Here is a 20778-nt window from a genome sequence, read left to right as displayed (position 1 = left end):
CGGCACTTAAGCAAATGTACTGGCTTAAAATGATCTGGTATGGGCCATTTCTATGGTATAATGTTGATAAGCAAATTGAGACTAATGCATTAAATAAGTATTTTTTTTAGCGGCCCCCAGACAGTTGTTGCTCCTATTTCTGACCAAAAATGCCTTGCTAGAAAGTAAAGGTTACCAACCCCTGTGAGCCTAGCCTACAATAGTATCAGATGTCTTTTGCACACCTGTGACTTTTCGCAGACATTATTCCTTGAAATGTGCATCATTATCCGGGATGACAAATTACAATAGCCTATGCTACACTCCTTAAGTACAAAACGATAATTTGGTGTAGCTATACCCGAAAACACTTTGCCTCTGTTAGCATACCACCGTTGGACACTCACAATTGGCAAATCAATTAGTCTGTTATGTCTGATGTGTGGAGCTGGTATGTCAGGCTATATAATTATTCACACAAGAGGAAAGCTGCGCTTTCAGCAAAGAGACCGTGAGAAGATGTTTTTTTAAACATATTTTTATTATTGGTTTAAACATGGGATAACAAAGCACACAACACAATATAGAGAAGATGTTTTAATTGTCACACGCTATATGAAATTCAAAGAATTTTCATAATTTTTTTTTTACATTTTGTTTTCCAGGTCATTTCAGTGCAACTGTAATTTCGATATTGTTATTTGATTTTTGAGGTGGATTTTCTCCAGAATTCCACAGTAGATATGGACATGTTGGGCATCATTGGAAAGGTGAGGAGCTGTAGTATGTGAATCAGGTGACACATTCAACGGAAAACCATATTTGGCCATTAGGGGGCAGTGCAAAGTCAGGAATCATTGCAATAAAATGGTCAAAATCTTGATTTTTATGCTTACATACACTACCGCTCAAAAGTTTGGGGTCATTTACACATTTCAATTCTACTCCATTACAGACAGAATACCAGCTGATCTGAGTGGGTGGCTAATCTTTAATGCAATATCTACATTACCCATTATCACCAACCATTCATCCAATGTTCCAAAGGCACATTCTGTTTACTAATCTGATATCATTTTAAAAAACTAACTGAGAAAACATTGGAGAACCCTTTTGCAATTATGTAAGCACATAATTTAATCTGAAAACTGCTGCTCTGCTTGAAAAAACAATGTAACTGATCTCAGCTGGTATTCTGTCTGTAATGGATTGGAACGGAAATTTCTAAGTGACCCCAAACTTTTGACTGGTAGTGTATCTCCATAATTGCACACTAGATATGGACATGCTGGGCATCCTTGGAAAGGTGACGACCTGTATTAGGTGCATCAGGTGACACCATATTTGGCCATTTGGGGGCAGTGCAAAGTCAGGAACTTTAGCAATACAATTGTCAAAATGTTGATTTTTGAGGTGGATTTTCTCAATAGTTCCACAGTAGATATAGGTGAGTGTGAGGACGCTAAAGCGAAAATGAAAGTTACTCTGATCTGCAGAGCTGTCATTTAAATACACGAAATAAGAAAGAAAGAAAGAAAGCATAACTAGGCAGAAAAGATTGCAGAACACAAACTCTGTGGACAAGCTGTGTGATCTGCACTGATCTGCAGAATGGCTCGATTTAGCGTTAAACTCTGCCACCCAATGGCTGAAACAGGCATTTTTTAAGGTGGAATCGAAACTTAAAGGTAGTTACACACCAACCAGACGGCCGACCGTCGGCAGAAAAGGCAGTCGGACTGATCAGTCGGGTCCCCGAGGTCCAAAAAGTGCCTCAGAACACACCACAAGAGACGCCGACTTGACCATACGCTCTGCGCGTGCGCAAAACTTAATACATCTCCATAGCAGCAGGTGGCGCTGCTCTGTATTGTTTCCATTAACAGTCTGATTGTTTCCCAGAAAATGAAAACCGGCAGCTGATTGGACAAATGCGTCACATGTTTTTTTTCTCCAGAAATTCATAGCCAGACTGTCATGGCGGCTTGTTCAGAATACGATCTCACATTGTACTAAAATAGTTCAACGAAACGTGTTTCTGAAAACATTTTAATTGAGAAACATGCCATGCAGTTGCTGAATCTGTCTTCATTTCAGATCGGCAAAGGTCAGTTTAAAAGATTTTCATCAGATTTTGAGAGGCTCATCCGCTCGCCATTTCCGGGTGAGTCCCGACTGCCCTGTCTCCGACTGAACATGTCGGGTCGGCCAAAATGAAGGCCGACAGCTCCTCGGACGGACAACGGGATGGAACACACTGAAAAGACTCGAGTCACCGACCTCGCCAGACGGTCCAATGGCCGATAATCAGCTCTGTGTGTCAGCGCCCTTAAGGAGAACTGGAGGCAAACGCAAGAGTGTATGGCTGCTGCCTAGAGACCTCCCGTCTGATGCCATCCCTTCTCATGCCGCTCTTCTCATGCCTCCCGTCTCATGCCTGGGCATGTCCAACGGTAAATTCAGATGTTCAGAATACGAAATTGCTAGTAATTTTCTAAATGGAGTAACGGTTAAGTTAGTGAGCATGATGCAATTAATTGAACGCCGTTTAAACTCTTAAATTAACAACAGCCATACATAGCCTATAGTTGGCAGATTTGTAGATGTTAATGTTGTCTCCCTGATGTTAACGTTTGTTGTTTATTTGATGAAACCTGCGATGACTTTGCATTTTTTTTAATTAATGCTTTATTTGCAGATTCATAACAGTAAAAAAACAGGACAAGCGTAACATAAAAACATATGCCAAGTGAAAAAAATATAGCTCAACAATGAAGCCACCCACATAATACTAAAATGAATACTCTTTTACAATTATAACATATGAGACCACAGAAGAGTAGGCTACAATAAAATGGTTTTCATGCCTCTCATTAGAAGGTGAGCTGATATCTAAAATTTAGATAAGAGGAGGTTAACCAATATTTTATTATAGGCTAAATCTTTTTAATCTTCTATAATTTCAAAAGCTGCAATTATGGATATGAAATTTGACAAGAAAAAATGGGATTAATATAAAATATTGGTTAACCTCCTCCTTTCTGAAATCATAAAACATTTAAAACTGCATCAGCGTTTAACGTTGACGTTTGTTTAAGCCATATTACATGAGAGGGTTTAATTTCGAAGTCCGAAATGCGCATCACTGAAGTATAGGCCTCCTCAAGTGTAATATTGTGATTATACAACAACGGTTACCAACAAAATAAGTGATAATCAATCTGTAATCATATTGTGGAGCAATCCGCTCTTGAAATACAAAACAAAACAAAAACAGACAAGAATTCTAGTCCCTCCCTGTTTAGTCAGCCAGCCAATTTGAGCTAGGCCTATAGCTTTGTAGAGATTGTGGGATTTCCCAAACTGAATAAATCCCACCGGCACATATAAACACAAAACTGCTTTGCTAGCTCCATTGTGTTGTAACTAAGACATCTGCTGAAAAAAGAATTGTATTCATTAGCATGATTGCCATACTGCAATGAGGCATGAGACGGGAGGCATGACACGGGAGGTCTCCAGGCTGCAGTCATACCCAACTCGGTGAATGTGGAGCCAAGTTCAGCGTCGTATATTCAATTCAATTCAATTCAATTTTATTTATAGTGTCAAATCATAACAGGAATTATCTCAGGACACTTTACAGGTAGAGTAGGTCTAGACCACACTCTGTAATTTACAAGGACCCAACAATTCCAGTGATTCCCCCAAGAGCATGCATGAAGTAAGTGCGACAGTGGCAAGGAAAAACTCCCTTTTAGGAAGAAACCTCGGACAGACCCAGGCTCTTGGTAGGCGGTGTCTGACGGTGTCGGTTGAGGGTATGATGAACAATGGCAATAATAGTCACAATAAAGATATTGTAATAGTTGTAATAGTTTGTGGTGTCGTAGAGCACAGCAGGGCGTAACAGGGCGTGGCAGGGCGTCGACATAGCAAGTCGAAGCCGGGCATTGCAGTGCGTAGCACGGTGTAATAGGGCAGGAGGTACCCCGGTAGTCTAGAACTATAACCGCATAAGTAAGAGCTGCAGGGAAGGGGAGATAGGGAGGCTGTGTTCCGTGCTACACACCCGCCCCCGCCGGTCTAGGCGAGCGCTGCAACTCCTCACTCCCTAACTATAAGCTTTATCGAAGAGGACAGTTTTAAGTTTACTCTTAAAGGTGGTGACGGTGTCTGCCTCCCGAACCCAGACTGGGAGCTGGTTCCACAGGAGAGGAGCCTGATAGCTAAATGCTCTGGCTCCCATTCTACTTTTAGAGACTCTAGGAACCACAAGTAACTCTGCATTCTGGGAGCGCAGTGCTCTAGTGGGACAATAAGGTACTATGAGCTCTTCAAGATATGATGGTGCTTGACTATTTAGAGCTTTGTAGGTCAGGAGAAGGATTTTAAATTCAATCCTGGATTTTACAGGAAGCCAATGCAGAGAAGCCAACACAGGAGAAATATGATCTCCCCTCTTAGTTCAAGTCAGAACACGCGCTGCAGCATTATGGATCAGCTGGAGAGTCCTAAGAGTTTTATTTGAGCATCCTAATAATAGGAAATTACAATAGTCCAGCCTGGAAGTAACAAATGCATGGACTAGTTTTTCAGCATCGTTTTGAGACAGAATGTTCCTAATTTTGGCAATGTTAGGAAGGTGAAAAAAGTCTGTTTTAGAGGTTTGTTTTAAGTGGGCGTTAAAGGATATATCCTGATCCAAAAATAACTCCTAGATTTCTGGTAGTAGAACTGGAGGCCATGGCAATGCCATCTAGAGTAATTATATCTTGGGATAATGATGTTCGGAGGTGTTTAGGGCCTAGCACAATAACTTCAGTTTTGTTTGAGTTTAACATCAGGAAATTGTAGGTCATCCATGATTTGATATCTCTAATGCATACTTGAAGTTTAGCTAACTGACTGGTTTCGTCTGGCTTGATTGATAAGTATAATTGGGTGTCATCCGCATAACAGTGAAAGTTAATTGAGTGTTTCCTAATAATATTGCCTAGAGGAAGCATATACAAGGAGAACATAATTGTTCCGAGCATTGAGCCTTGAGGAACGCCATGGCTAACTTTAGCGTACTTGGAGGATTTATCCAGTGCCCGCCCCGCTGATTATAAATGTTAAATCGGCCAAAATGAAGGCCAACGGCCCCTCGGACGGACGACAGCACGGAACACACCGAACAGACTCAAGTCACCGACCTCGCCAGCCTGTCCAACGGCCAATTATCGGCTTGGTCTGTCTCGGGCTTAAGAGTGTAAGGTCTAAGACAGCCCAGCATGTTTTCCTAAAATGGAGCAAATGTAGGCTACAAGGAATAGTTTTTATAAGAGATTGACAGATTGTGTTTTCCAGTTTAATCTTTCTTCTCTAATCAAAATCAGAACCACCAACTGATTACAAAAGCAGTTATCGGTTCCTACAGCCTTTATCCAAATAAAATATATTATATTAAAAAAATATAAGATGTTAAGCAGGGCTCAACATTAAGGCTTTTTCGCTTGTCCAGGACCAGTGGATTTTTTTGTCGGGCAAGTGGAAGAGAAATTTACTTGCCCCACTGGACAAGTTAAAACTCAAACAAAATAAAATGCCATGTTATGTGCCACTCATTACGTCTATGTTACAGATTTTAAATTAATACATTTTTTTCCCCTCAATCCGTCGAACCAGCATCCAACTCAGAATGCTTTGATTGGCCAATCTTGTCAGGGTTTTGGTATTTTGTTCTGTCTTATTGTGGTAGTCTTGTTTTTCTGTTATGTTCTGTTTCCTTTTTTGTTTTGTAGTCTGTCTTGTCTCCCTTGCCTTGTCTAGTGTACGTCTTGTCTTTGTTTGTTTCCCGCCTTTTTTGATTGTTCTGCCCCACCCTGATTTGTTCCACCTGTTGTATCACCTGTCCCTTGTTAGTGTTCATTACCCTGTGTATTTAGTCTCTCTGTTTTCACTTGTTGGATTCTTACTCTCTGTTAGTGTGGTTCATGTCGTGTTGTGCGCTGCCTGTAGTGTTTTTCCTAGTTGGAATAAATCTCAGTTTGAACTGCATTTGGGTCCAAACTTTCTCCACACTGTGACAGAAGAATCCGACCAAAGATGGACCCAGCAGTTGTCAAGTTTGTACCACTTTTTCACCCCATGGACTCTGGGGGAAAATTTATGATGGACTTTTTTCACGGTGTTCATGAGGATGATCCTGCCTTCGCTAGGCATCTAATGGAGGTGCGTTGGCAGGCTATGGCGAGGGAATTCGGCCTCCCTGTCTCCAGGCCTGTTTTTCCTCCAAGGCCTCAGATGACCAGTGTTCCAGAGATTTCCAGTGTTCCAGAGCTTTCCAGTGTTCCAGAGCGGGAATTCAGCCCTCCAGAGCTTCAGCAGCTAACCAGCCCTCCTGTGTCCAAGCCTGTCAGCCTTCGAGTGCTTGATGACTCTCCCACCAGCCTGCCTGTTTCTTGGCCTACTAGCTTCATAGCTACAGGATCTCTGTTCCTGACCCAGCCTGCCTGCTTCCCCAGAACTTTTTTCTGTTTGCTCAACTACTTCCTGTCTAGCGGGCACCCCCAACAGCAAGCAGTCCTTTGAAGGGACCCACCTGGCTATAGACAGAGGAAGGGAAAACATGGCTCCCATTGCCATGCCCTGCATCAACCTCTTGTCGGACCAGAGCCTGAGCTGACCAGTGTATCTGAGCCTGAGCTGACCAGTGTATCTGAGCCTGAGCTGACCAGTGTTCCAGAGCTGACCAGTGTTCCAGAGCGGACCTGACCCCGTGCTGTTCAGCGGACCTGACCCCGTGGTGTCCAGCAGTCCCGAGTCCATGCTGACCAGTGTTACTGTTCCTGAGTCTACCAGTGTTCCAGAGCTGACCAGTGTTCCAGAGTGGACCTGACCCCGTGCTGTCCAGCGGACCTGACCCCGTGCTGTCCAGCAGTCCCGAGTCCATGCTAACCAGTGTTACTGTTCCTGAGTCTACCAGTGTTCCAGAGTCTGAGTTCACCATTGTTCCTGAGCTGACGTGCAGCCTTCCAGAACCTCTGCTGACGTGCAGCCTTCCAGAACGTCTGCTGACGTGCAGCCTTCCAGAACCTCTGCTGACGTGCCTCTCTGTTCCCTGTCCCGAGTGGCCTCTCTGTTTTCCCCAAGGCCTCTCCGGCCCTCTGTTTCCCCCAGGCCCTTTTGCTACTGGTGCCCATGGTCCCCAGTTCCCACAGTCCTCAGTCCCCAAGCCCCGTTGACTTTGGTTCCTCCCATTTTTTTCTGTTTGTTTTTGGATCTCCCATAATACCAATATAGTACAGTTAGTTGCAGTAAATATCATGTCATTGTAATAAACACACACACCATCAAAACAACGCGCTGGTTTTCACTCAACCAACCCTGGATCACAATGTTTTAATCAGTAACACACCAAAGCACACCTTGTGCATCATTGTAGGTCTAATGTTGACAGATTTTCCAACAAGAAAATGTATATAACAATGCATTTTTATTTCACATTGTGACCTATTACTCTCAAATTGTGTGTTGACATGGTCAATGGGTAAGAAGTCACGTGATTAGTATAAACCGGTAAAGTCACACGACAGAGCATGTTAGCCCAAGGAAATCTCACATTAAAAGTCAAACACAAAATAAGGACAACATAGAAATAAACAATCAGAAAAATACATACAAATCATCTTTCAACGTCTTAATCTTTACGCGAAGCAGCCTATCCCATCATTCATCAGGGTAAATACAAACTCGCCCAAACTGAAGACCACCGGCAGCACTCTCTACACACCTGAGCACAATTCACAGACTGTATTGTGACTTAGGCTATGAATCATTTGAACTCTGCCAGCAGTTGAGTCAACATTAGCTGTGCTAAGTCTGGAAATAACTGTTGTGGACGCCATTTTAGGCAGCAGTGGCAGTAGACCAGTAACTCCCGTGTTCAGTGAAATGACCATTGAGCCATCTTCTAACCGTATAGAACTGGGAACTATATTCTCAGAAAAGCAAAGCACTGCTACTTCTGCTACTTGGGCGGAGTGATAGGCTTTGCAGCACCTGAGAAGCCCCGAGCAGATCAGCAATGCTTCGCTTTGCTTTCTGAGAATATAGTTCCCAGTTTGTATACGGTTAGAAGATGGCTGTGTCTCATGTGACCTTGTTATTTGTACACGCTGTGACTATACAAATCACAACATGGAAATAGGAATATGTTGGCGTTATGTTGTCACTTATTGGGAGCAGTAGGCTAGTTGGAACCGATTACCTTCAGGATCTGTGCTAGGCTAAGCTACCGGTGGAACCGCCTGACAGAGTTACAACACGCACGGAGATGAGAAGGGTATGTATGGACTTATCTAACTCTGGGGGATACGGTGAAAGTCCCAATAAGTCGGCGTGTTCCTTTAAAGGGAGACACTTTATAAGCCACTTGGGGTTTCTTTTCTTCCTTGCACATGTTTTTATGATGGATTGGTTATTATTTACAAATTATTTTTTTTACATTATTATTTTTAGTTTACATTGGAACAAATTTAAAAACCTTGTACCTTTTATACTGGCATGTTTCTTGAAGGCACTGGATCCATGACATTGTTTGATAGGTTATGGCAATATAATACAGTTGTTGCTCATCAGAACCAATCTCCCGTCATGTTTTTTACCTATCAAACCCCTCATCCAACATGTAGAAAGATGAGAGTGAAATTTTCTGCCAGGTATCAAAAAATGTTACTTTTGCTCATTATTCTCATTCTCAGGAATGAGATGACTATTGGAATCTTCAGTGACAATTTCATCAGGGTTGTCATCGAGATGGTCATTGGGATTTCCACTGACATTGCCATTGGGATTGTCATTGGGACTAGGATTACCACCATCTGCATTTTCGTCGGGAATATTGGCGCTGGGGACGTTCCTGCCATCTGGGTCTTGTCCCTGCATCTCATGTTCACGAATAGTCCTAAGATGTTTTCTGCAGAGTTTTTTTGCTCTTTTTTTTGCTATTTTTCTTAGCTTGTCTTTCAAAAGACTGCTCACCTCCTCTGACAGAAGACCTTCATAAACCCATCTGTAGTAGGGAGGGCAGCACAGGTTGTATCGAGACACAGAGCTCCTTTTCCACATACTCCATCTAATACCCCAGGCTTTTATAAAATCAAAGATGATCCAAAGCAAAAGAATTCCAGAGAGTACACTGAAACCAATGACCTAGAAAAGAAACAAAGGATAATAAGTCGCTGTAAAATGTGTAAAAGCATATTGTATAACAAAATGGAAATCATAAAGTAAAGTACTTTTATAGTGCTTTAACATTATCTTCTCAAGTACATTATTGTAAATGTTACTTTTCCACTTATGCTTTAATATGCATTTGTAAGACTGTAGAATTGGGCCCTTTAAGACATTCTTCACTTTTTCATAATGTTAATGATGGAACCGTTCTTGCTTTCAGGGAATATCAAATAGTTTTGATATTATTTAAATGACAATGTTTTAACGTATTTATTATTTACAAGTACAAATTGTACTGCACTGGCTGAAGCTGGCAGAAAAACTGCATTTTATCATGTTTTAACCCCCACAGATTTCACTTGATGAAGTCCCAATAATAACATTGTACTCTCAAAACTAAAATGATTTTGTGGCATTTTTTTGCCAGATCTCTTGCTTCAACTGAAATCCTTTGATTGTACTGGTTCTCTTCTCTTTTTGTCTTTGTCTGACCAAGTTTCAGATACACATAGAAAAACATGCAGTCCAAATGGAGCACACTTCAGCTTGAAATATATTTAGGTAAGACAATATCGCGACTCATAATAATGTGACTTCATTGTTGAAATATTACAAACTATAACTTTGTTTTTATATTTTACCTTTTGTAGATTTATCAACCTTGACACTGTTATGTTATAGTTTTTCCTTTAGGCCTATTGGGATTTATTTTCTCTTCTAATACACATTTGCTCTTGAAATCTCAGATGTTTTCTTGTGTTTCTCTGGTGAAAGTTGTAGTACCAGTATCATTTGGAATCATTTGTCCTAAACTCAGTTTAATCAGCCCAAAATGATTATAGCGTATATAGGAAGTTAGTTATGTAGTTAATAGTTTATATCTGCTGACAACATTTATATTACTAAAAGGATTCTCCATGTTTAAAATGTGCAATAAAACACGTTTTTGTGTTCATTACTAATTTCTGAATAATAATGCAAACATGTTGCAGTTCTTTACATTTAACTTATTAGATTGCTGTGTGTCACTTACACGTGATTCATTCTTATAATCGGCTTCGATGAGTGTCTCCTCGTAGGTCAGATTTTTCTTGCAAGGAATCCCAGTCTGGGAGCTTTTGAGGTTTGTTTGCAGGCAGAAGTACCAATCTCCATCAAACAGAACCGTGGACGCCCAAACAGCGGTCAGAAAAAGATATTTCATCCAAAACTTCACAAAAGAGGTGCAGAAATTGTTGACACAATATTTACAACAAAGACAAAACATCCCCATTTGGTAGACGGACTCAATTAAGGTGACAATCGAGGTGAGGATCAAAGGAGGGGCAGCCACGAACACTACATCATGTGGACCTGGTCTGCATGAGCAAAGAAAATCCATATCGAATAAGTACTGCAGAGTGAAGAAGAGGGCGATGAGCAGGAAAATACCCACAGACTTTGTAATGATTTTCATAAATTCTTGAGGAACTTCACCGAGGTGGTGTAACATTCTGGCTGAAAATGCTGAGTTCAATGTTGAGTTCTGGTATTTTATAGGATGATGTTACAACGCAGTCTTCCTTTGCTCTTGGTAGCTATGTTTGTCCTCTCAGTGCAAAAACATCAAATAATTGTGTGGGGAAATGATCTGTCCTCTTAACAGTCAAGTGAAGAGGTGTCAGCCACAGCAACAGGAAATGTTAAGATTGTCTGTGGCATTTACTTTGTCTGCAAAGCATGCTCATGTGTTACCCACAATGTGCCAGCCCTTTCATAACAATGATACAACATGCTTTCACTTTTCATTTCCACTGTTAGTTTGATTTAATCCTGTCTGTCATTCAGAGAACAGTTGTAGGTCTACCTGTTGCGGAGCATTATCATTCTTACCTGTAATCTCTTATTTATCTTTATTTTAAGGTCTTGATATTTTTGCTTTAACATAATGTGAGCTTGAGTGGGAGAGCATGAGACGGGAGGTCTTCAGGCTGCAGACATACCCGACTCGGCGAACGTGGAGTCAAGTTCAGCGTTGTATATTTTTATACAATATTAACCCCACCTTTTATCCCCAAAGGGGTATATTATTCATATGCAGTGATAAATAAAATGTAGGTTAACACTGAATGAGCATTCTTGTGTTTATTGTTATGTGTATCACTAGGCTTTTGTTTTGTGAACCAAACCTATGGAGGGATGGTGGTAACTAACACTTAATATATTTGGTACCCCTAAAATCGCATTTGGCCCCAGCCTGGCCCCTCCATTTGAAATGGTCTAGAACCGCCACTGCATAAAAAATAAATGTCATTATACTGTTTAAAGGTCCCATGGCATGAACATTTCACTTGATGAAGTCCCAATAATAACATTGTACTCTCAAAACTAAAATGATTTTGTGGCATTTTTTTGCCAGATCTCTTGCTTCAACTGAAATCCTTTGATTGTACTGGTTCTCTTCTCTTTTTGTCTTTGTCTGACCAAGTTTCAGATACACATAGAAAAACATGCAGTCCAAATGGAGCACACTTCAGCTTGAAATATATTTAGGTAAGACAATATCGCGACTCATAATAATGTGACTTCATTGTTGAAATATTACAAACTATAACTTTGTTTTTATATTTTACCTTTTGTAGATTTATCAACCTTGACACTGTTATGTTATAGTTTTTCCTTTAGGCCTATTGGGATTTATTTTCTCTTCTAATACACATTTGCTCTTGAAATCTCAGATGTTTTCTTGTGTTTCTCTGGTGAGAGTTGTAGTACCAGTATCATTTGGAATCATTTGTCCTAAACTCAGTTTAATCAGCCCAAAATGATTATAGCGTATATAGGTAGTTATATAGTTAATAGTTTATATCTGCTGATATTTATATTACTAAAAGAATTCTCCATGTATAAAATGTGTAATAACAAAATTGTTAATTACTAATTTCTTAATAATAATGCAAACATGTTGCAGTTCTTTACATTTAACTTATTAGATTGCTGTGTGTCACTTACACGTGATTCATTCTTATAATCGGCTTCGATGAGTGTCTCCTCGTAGGTCAGATTTTTCTTGCAAGGAATCCCAGTCTGGGAGCTTTTGAGGTTTGTTTGCAGGCAGAAGTACCAATCTCCATCAAACAGAACCGTGGACGCCCAAACAGCGGTCAGAAAAAGATATTTCATCCAAAACTTCACAAAAGAGGTGCAGAAATTGTTGACACAATATTTACAGCAACGACAAAACATCCCCATTTGGTAGACGGACTCAATTAAGGTGACAATCAAGGTGAGGATCAAAGGAGGGGCAGCCACGAACACTACATCATGTGGACCTGGTCTGCATGAGCAAAGAAAATCCATATCGAATAAGTACTGCAGAGTGAAGAAGAGGGCGATGAGCAGGAAAATACCCACAGACTTTGTAATGATTTTCATCAATCCTTGAGGAACTTCACCGAGGTGGTGTAACATTGTGGCCGAAAATGCTGAGTTCAATATTGAGTTCTGGTTTTCTATAGGATGATGTTACAACGCAGTCTTCCTTTGCTCTTGGTAGCTATGTTTGTCCTCTCAGTGCAAAAACATCAAATAATTGTGTGGGGAAATGATCTGTCCTCTTAACAGTCAAGTGAAGAGGTGTCAGCCACAGCAACAGGAAATGTTAAGATTGTCTGTGGCATTTACTTTGTCTGCAAAGCATGCTCATGTGTTACCCACAATGTGCCAGCCCTTTCATAACAATGATACAACATGCTTTCACTTTTCATTTCCACTGTTAGTTTGATTTAATCCTGTCTGTCATTCAGAGAACAGTTGTAGGTCTACCTGTTGCGGAGCATTATCATTCTTACCTGTAATCTCTTATTTATCTTTATTTTAAGGTCTTGATATTTTTCTTTTTTTTTTTCTTTTTTTTTTAACATAATGTGAGCTTGAGCGGGAGAGCATGAGACGGGAGGTCTTCAGGCTGCAGACATACCCGACTCGGCGAACGTGGAGTCAAGTTCAGCGTTGTATATTTTTATACAATATTAACCCCACCTTTTATCCCCAAAGGGGTATATTATTCATATGCAGTGATAAATAAAATGTAGGTTAACACTGAATGAGCATTCTTGTGTTTATTGTTATATGTGTATCGCTAGGCTTTTGTTTTGTGAACCAAACCTATGGAGGGATGGTGGTAACTAACACTTAATATATTTGGTACCCCTAAAATCGCATTTGGCCCCAGCCTGGCCCCTCCATTTGAAATGGTCTAGAACCGCCACTGCATAAAAAATAAATATGTCATTATACTGTTTAAAGGTCCCATGGCATGAAAATTTCACTTTATGAGTTTTTTTTACAATAATATGAGTTCCCCCAGCCTGCTTTTGGTCCCCCAGTGGCTAGAAATGGCGATAGGTGTAAACCGAGCCCTGGGTATCCTGCTCTGCCTTTGAGAAAATGAAAGCTCAGATGGGCCGATCTGGAATCTTCTCCTTATGAGGTCATAAGGGGAAAGGTTACCTGCTGACAAAAGTTACTTTGACAAAAGAAAAAGGTTTGCAACTAATCATACATATTATTAGCAATGCAAAAAACAAAAACGGTTGATGTCACCATAGGATTCATAACCATGGGTGATGTAAGAGTCTAAGACAGCCCAGCATGTTTTCCTAAAATGGAGCAAATGTAGGCTACAAGGAATAGTTTTTATAAGAGATTGACAGATTGTGTTTTCCAGTTTAATCTTTCTTCTCTAATCAGAATCAGAACCACCAACTGATTACAAAAGCAGTTATCGGTTCCTACAGCCTTTTTCCAATTACATAAAATATATTATATTTAAAAAAATATGAGATGTTAAGCAGGACTCGACATTAAGGTTTGTCCGCTTGTCCGGGACAAGTGGATTTTTTTGTAGGGCAAGTGGAAGAGAAACTTACTTTCCCCACTGCACAAGTTACAACTCAAACAAAATAAAATGCCATGTTACTTCACGTTATGTGCCACTCATTACGTCTATGTTACAGATTTGAATTGAATACATTTTTTACATATTTTCCCCACAATCCGTCGAACCAGCGTCCAACTCAGAATGCTTTGATTGGCCAATCTAGGGTATATTTTGTTCTGTTATTTGATTTTTCTTTTGTCCTTTACTTTGTTGTTACATATTAAACTGTAATCATACTCTATGTTAAAGGGAGACACTTTATAAGCCACTTGGGGTTCCTTGTCTTCCTTGCACATGTTTTTATGATGGATTGGTTATTATGTACAAATTATTTTTGATGTGCTACATGAAGCAAAAACAAAAATACAATATTGGCCTGCAAAATGTAGGGGAATAATACCAATATAGTACAGTTAGTTGCAGTAAATATCATGTCATTGTAATAAACACACACACACACCATCAAAACAACGTGCTGGTTTTCACTCAACCAACCCTGGATCACAATGTTTTAATCAGTAACACACCAAAGCACACCTTGTGCATCATTGTAGGTCTAATGTTGACAGATTTTCCTTCCTCCTTAAAACATTTTCAATGTTTACTTTGGAAAGAATATAAAAACCTAGCATTGCTCCATAAAAACACGACAGTGTACCTTTTATACTGGCTTGTTTCTTGAAGACACTGGATCAGTGGCATTGCTTGATAGGTTATAGCAATATAATACATCAGAATCAAAAACAAAAAGTTAATGTCAAGCCCTGTTAAGTGACCCATTCTCTGTTTTTTGCAACATAGTTGTGAAAAAGTCTTACACATTGTAGAAAAAGCCTTAACACTGTTTAAACCGACTTTCAAAAACCCAGAATCCCAGAACAAGTGTATCTCCACATCTCCATCTCAAAAGACACAAATAAACCCCCTTTTACATCTTCATGAAAACTATTAGCGTTGCTTTGCATTTTCCATTGGCAGTTCTATGCTGCCCTCTGCTGGACAATACACTTAATCTTCTAAAAATAATCATAACGTAGCATTGAAAATTCATGTCACAATGACAAACAATTCATTAGTTCGGTAATTGAAGACAAAAGTTAAACAATTATCTTTAACATGTTTTATTATTTTTTTTATGACAGTAAAAGCAAGAAAATGTATATAACAATGCATTTTTATTTCACATTATGACCTATTACTCTCAAATTGTGTGTTTACATGGTCAATGGGTAAGAAGTCACCTGATTAGTATAAACCGGTAAAGTCACACGACAGAGCATGTTAGCCCAAGGAAATCTCACATTAAAAGTCAAACACAAAATAAGGACAACATAGAAATAAACAATCAGAAAAATACATACAAATCATCTTTCAACGTCTTAATCTTTACGCGAAGCAGCCTATCCCATCATTCATCAGGGTAAATACAAACTCGCCCAAACTGAAGACCACCGGCAGCACTCTCTACACACCTGAGCACAATTCACACAGACTGTATTGTGACTTAGGCTATGAATCATTTGAACTCTGCCAGCAGTTGAGTCAACATTAGCTGTGCTAAGTCTGGAAATAACTGTTGTGGACGCCATTTTAGGCAGCAGTGGCAGTAGACCAGTAACTCCCGTGTTCAGTGAAATGACCATTGAGCCATCTTCTAACCGTATATAAACTGGGAACTATATTCTCAGAAAAGCAAAGCAGTGCTACTTCTGCTACTTGGGCGGAGTGATAGGCTTTGCAGCACCTGAGAAGCCCCGAGCAGATCAGCAATGCTTCGCTTTGCTTTCTGAGAATATAGTTCCCAGTTTGTATACGGTTAGAAGATGGCTGTGTCTCATGTGACCTTGTTATTTGTACACGCTGTGACTATACAAATCACAACATGGAAATAGGAATATGTTGGCGTTATGTTGTCACTTATTGGGAGCAGTAGGCTAGTTGGAACCGATTACCTTCAGGATCTGTGCTAGGCTAAGCTACCGGTGGAACCGCCTGACAGAGTTACAACACGCACGGAGATGAGAAGGGTATGTATGGACTTATCTAACTCTGGGGGATACGGTGAAAGTCCCAATAAGTCGGCGTGTTCCTTTAAAGGGAGACACTTTATAAGCCACTTGGGGTTTCTTTTCTTCCTTGCACATGTTTTTATGATGGATTGGTTATTATTTACAAATTATTTTTTTTACATTATTATTTTTAGTTTACATTGGAACAAATTTAAAAACCTATCATTGCTCCATGTTCCTGCCATAAAAACACGACAGTGTACCTTTTATACTGGCATGTTTCTTGAAGGCACTGGATCCATGACATTGTTTGATAGGTTATGGCAATATAATACAGTTGTTGCTCATCAGAACCAATCTCCCGTCATGTTTTTTACCTATCAAACCCCTCATCCAACATGTAGAAAGATGAGAGTGAAATTTTCTGCCAGGTATCAAAAATGTTACTTTGCTCATTATTCTCATTCTCAGGAATGAGATGACTATTGGAATCTTCAGTGACAATTTCATCAGGGTTGTCATCGAGATGGTCATTGGGATTTCCACTGACATTGCCATTGGGATTGTCATTGGGATTAGGATTACCACCATCTGCATTTTCGTCGGGAATATTGGCGCGGGTGCCATCTGGGTCTTGTCCCTGCATCTCATGTTCACGAATAGTCCTAAGATGTTTTCTGCAGAGTTTTTCTGCTCTTTCTTTTGCTATTTGTCTTAGCTCGTCTTTCAAAAGACTGCTCACCTCCTCTGACAGAAGACCTTCATAAACCCATCTGTAGTAGGGAGGGCAGCACAGGTTGTATCGAGACACAGAGCTCCTTTTCCACATACTCCATCTAATACCCCAGGCTTTTATAAAATCAAAGATGATCCAAAGCAAAAGAATTCCAGAGAGTACACTGAAACCAATGACCTAGAAAAGAAACAAAGGATAATAAGTCGCTGTAAAATGTGTAAAAGCATATTGTATAACAAAATGGAAATCATAAAGTAAAGTACTTTTATAGTGCTTTAACATTATCTTCTCAAGTACATTATTGTAAATGTTACTTTTCCACTTATGCTTTAATATGCATTTGTGACTGTAGAATTGGGCCCTTTAAGACATTCTTCACTTTTTTCATAATGTTAATGATGGAACCGGTCTTGCTTTTAGGGAATATCAAATAGTTTTGATATTATTTAAATGACAATGTTTTAACGTATTTATTATTTACAAGTACAAATTGTACTGCACTGGCTGAAGCTGGCAGAAAAACTGCATTTTATCATGTTTTAACCCCCACAGATTTCACTTGATGAAGTCCCAATAATAACATTGTACTCTCAAAACTAAAATGATTTTGTGGCATTTTTTTGCCAGATCTCTTGCTTCAACTGAAATCCTTTGATTGTACTGGTTCTCTTCTCTTTTTGTCTTTGTCTGACCAAGTTTCAGATACACATAGAAAAACATGCAGTCCAAATGGAGCACACTTCAGCTTGAAATATATTTAGGTAAGACAATATCGCGACTCATAATAACGTGACTTCATTGTTGAAATATTACAAACTATAACTTTGTTTTTATATTTTACCTTTTGTAGATTTATCAACCTTGACACTGTTATGTTATAGTTTTTCCTTTAGGCCTATTGGGATTTATTTTCTCTTCTAATACACATTTGCTCTTGAAATCTCAGATGTTTTCTTGTGTTTCTCTGGTGAAAGTTGTAGTACCAGTATCATTTGGAATCATTTGTCCTAAACTCAGTTTAATCAGCCCAAAATGATTATAGCGTATATAGGTAGTTATGTAGTTAATAGTATCTGCTGACAACATTTATATTACTAAAAGGATTCTCCATGTTTAAAATGTGCAATAAAACACGTTTTTTGTGTTCATTACTAATTTCTGAATGATAATGCAAAAATGTTGCAGCTCCTCACATTTAACTTATTAGATTGCTGTGTGTCACTTACACGTGATTCATTCTTATAATCGGCTTCGATGAGTGTCTCCTCGTAGGTCAGATTTTTTCTTGCAAGGAATCCCAGTCTGGGAGCTTTTGAGTTTTGTTTGCAGGCAGAAGTACCAATCTCCATCCAACAGAACCGTGGACGCCCAAACAGCGGTCAGAAAAAAGATATTTCATCCAAAACTTCACAAAAGAGGTGCAGAAATTGTTGACACAATATTTACAGCAAAGACAAAACATCCCCATTTGGTAGACGGACTCAATTAAGGTGACAATCGAGGTGAGGATCAAAGGAGGGGCAGCCATGAACACTACATCATGTGGACCTGGTCTGCATGAGCAAAGAAAATCCATATCGAATAAGTACTGCAGAATGAAGAAGAGGGCGATGAGCAGGAAAAATACCCACAGACTTTGTAATGATTTTCATCAATTCTTGAGGAACGTCACCGAGGTGGTGTACCATGCTGGCAGAAAAATGACTGAGTGTAGAACAAATAGTTCAAATCTGATTATCTATAGGATGATGTTACAATGCAGTGTTCTTTTGCTTCACCAAATTCCTCTGTGTTGATATGTTTGTCCTCTGTAGTGCAAAAAAGATCAAATATTTTGCTCTGTCCTCAGAGCAAAATATCCTGAAATGTCCTAACAGTTGAGTGAAGATGTGTCAGCCACAAGAACAGCAAATCTTAAGATCTGTCCGCTGCCTTTTCCTTTGTCTGCACAGCATGCTCATGTTGTTTTGTTTGCCAGCCCTTTTATCATGATGGTATACTATGCTTTCACTTTCAATTCAATTCTGTTCAATTTTATTTACAGTATACTATCAAATCACGAGTTATCTCAAGACACTTTACAGATAGAGTAGGTCTAGACCACACTCTATAATTTACAAAGACCCAACAATTCCAGTAATTCCCCCAAGAGCAAGCATTTAGTGGCGAGGAAAAACTTCCTTTTAGGGAGAAACCTGGGACAGACCCAGGCTCTTGGTAGGCGGTGTCTGACGGTGCCGGTTGGGGGGTGTGATGAACAGTGGCAATAATAGTTACAATAACAATAATGGAACTATGACTAGAAATAGTAGTTGGAGTAGTTGATGGCGTAGCAGTACACTGCCATTGTGCAGTAAGTTTGATTTTTACTGTATGTGTCTTTCAGAGTAAAAACATGAAGGCCTACACATTTTACCACATTGTGCGAACACTTTAATAACAATGGTACAATATGCTTTGATGAGAGTCCAGGTCTGAAGATATCTACATGGGAATATTGAGTCCTACTCATAGTGCCCCCTACTTGTAACAGGAAGTCAGCCTCATGTGACAAACATCATCTGATTGACATGAAATTTAAATTGTGTGGTCCACACTTGACATAGAGCAACATAATTCATGTTTATTGTGTGTTGTCTAACAGCGTGGCAGCCATTCTGTGTGTTTAGCCATTAAACAGAAAATTGGTGCAATACATTGTATCCATCTCCCTCGTATCCATCTCCCCCGCACTCTGCTTTGATTATCGTGCAAATCCACGGCCATGGATGTCCCGCCAATACTACCCCCAGACATGCCAGGAGGTGCGAGGGCCTGTTCATTGCTGCATGCAACTTATAATTATTATAGTTGTTTTTTTCATATTATTGTGTATGTAATGCTTAGGCCTACACTTGAATAACAATTGAATGTGTTCCTGTCCCAGTGTGGTTTTGGGGTTCATGTGAGTCATCCATCCTGTGTTTAATGATTCTTTATAGTATAATAGAGCTCTTAAGCTAATTAGACTAGTATCATACGAGGCCAAGACACTTGGATCATAATAAAAAAATGATACATAAGGTAAATAGTCAGAAACTGTCCCACTCTACCAGTATTTACCCCTATAATTATTTTATTTTTTTTTAGATCTCGGGCTTCATTAAACATTCAGGGCTGTAGCTTCGTACGCCCATGCCTAACAACGCCACTGGCCCTCAATTATTTTGCTCAAACATTTCTTAACCATGTTGGTGATATGCTACTTCAGTGCAAAACAAACAAATATTACTGGTACCATTACAGAAAATTGCAGTTGAACATTTACTCTAACATCCAAGAATTCACGTTATAGACACCACTGACTATCACTGTAAAAATTTGAAAATGCATTTTTCGGTAGAAAATGCTTGTGTATGCTGAAGAGCTAAATTGCTAAAACTAAACTGGATTGCTAGTTTAAATCTGTAAGATGAAGGTAAGGTAGTGAGAATAGTTGGAAAAGTGGGAATGGTTTTAATTAGTTTGAATTTCGTTGACAAGTTAAATATCTTTATGTTTATTTTGGTTCCCTATTAGCTGCTAACAATGTAGCAGCTACTCTTCCTGGGGTCCACATAAAATAATCACAACATCTACATAAAACACAGCCTGTTCTCATGAACCATTGAAAGTTTGTCAGACATACGTAGGTACTACATGTATGTCATTACATAAGTCCTGACATTTTGTCCATACAAACAATGGCATGATTCGTATTCTTTGTTGGAACTAGAGTTGAACTATAAGCACATTTATTTGAAAGAGTAGGTCCACCTCAAGTTTTCTGTTAACATGCAGTGGCTGTTGTGTGTTTCTGTTCATGCAGTGTCATCCTAAGCTTCCTGTAAGGATACAGTTATCTTCTAGGGCTTTTATACTCAAAAACTAGG

General features: G+C 39.5%; 1 long non-coding RNA gene across 1 annotated transcript; it reads right to left on the bottom strand.

Annotated features, from left to right (window-relative positions):
• Nucleotides 1-15194: 15194 nt before the first annotated feature.
• LOC144534064 (uncharacterized) lies at nt 15195-18183 on the bottom strand. The gene is made up of 2 exons (XR_013503503.1): nt 18094-18183; nt 15195-17044 (listed from the first exon to the last, which is right to left on the bottom strand). It is a non-coding gene; the product is annotated as an uncharacterized LOC144534064 (long non-coding RNA).
• Nucleotides 18184-20778: the final 2595 nt, after the last annotated feature.

Source organism: Sander vitreus, chromosome 19 (genome assembly GCF_031162955.1).
Source record: "Sander vitreus isolate 19-12246 chromosome 19, sanVit1, whole genome shotgun sequence".
In the NCBI taxonomy this organism is placed as follows: domain Eukaryota; kingdom Metazoa; phylum Chordata; class Actinopteri; order Perciformes; family Percidae; genus Sander; species Sander vitreus.
The sequence above is the reverse complement of the archived record's forward strand: the minus strand, read 5'-3'. Positions and strand labels throughout refer to the sequence as shown.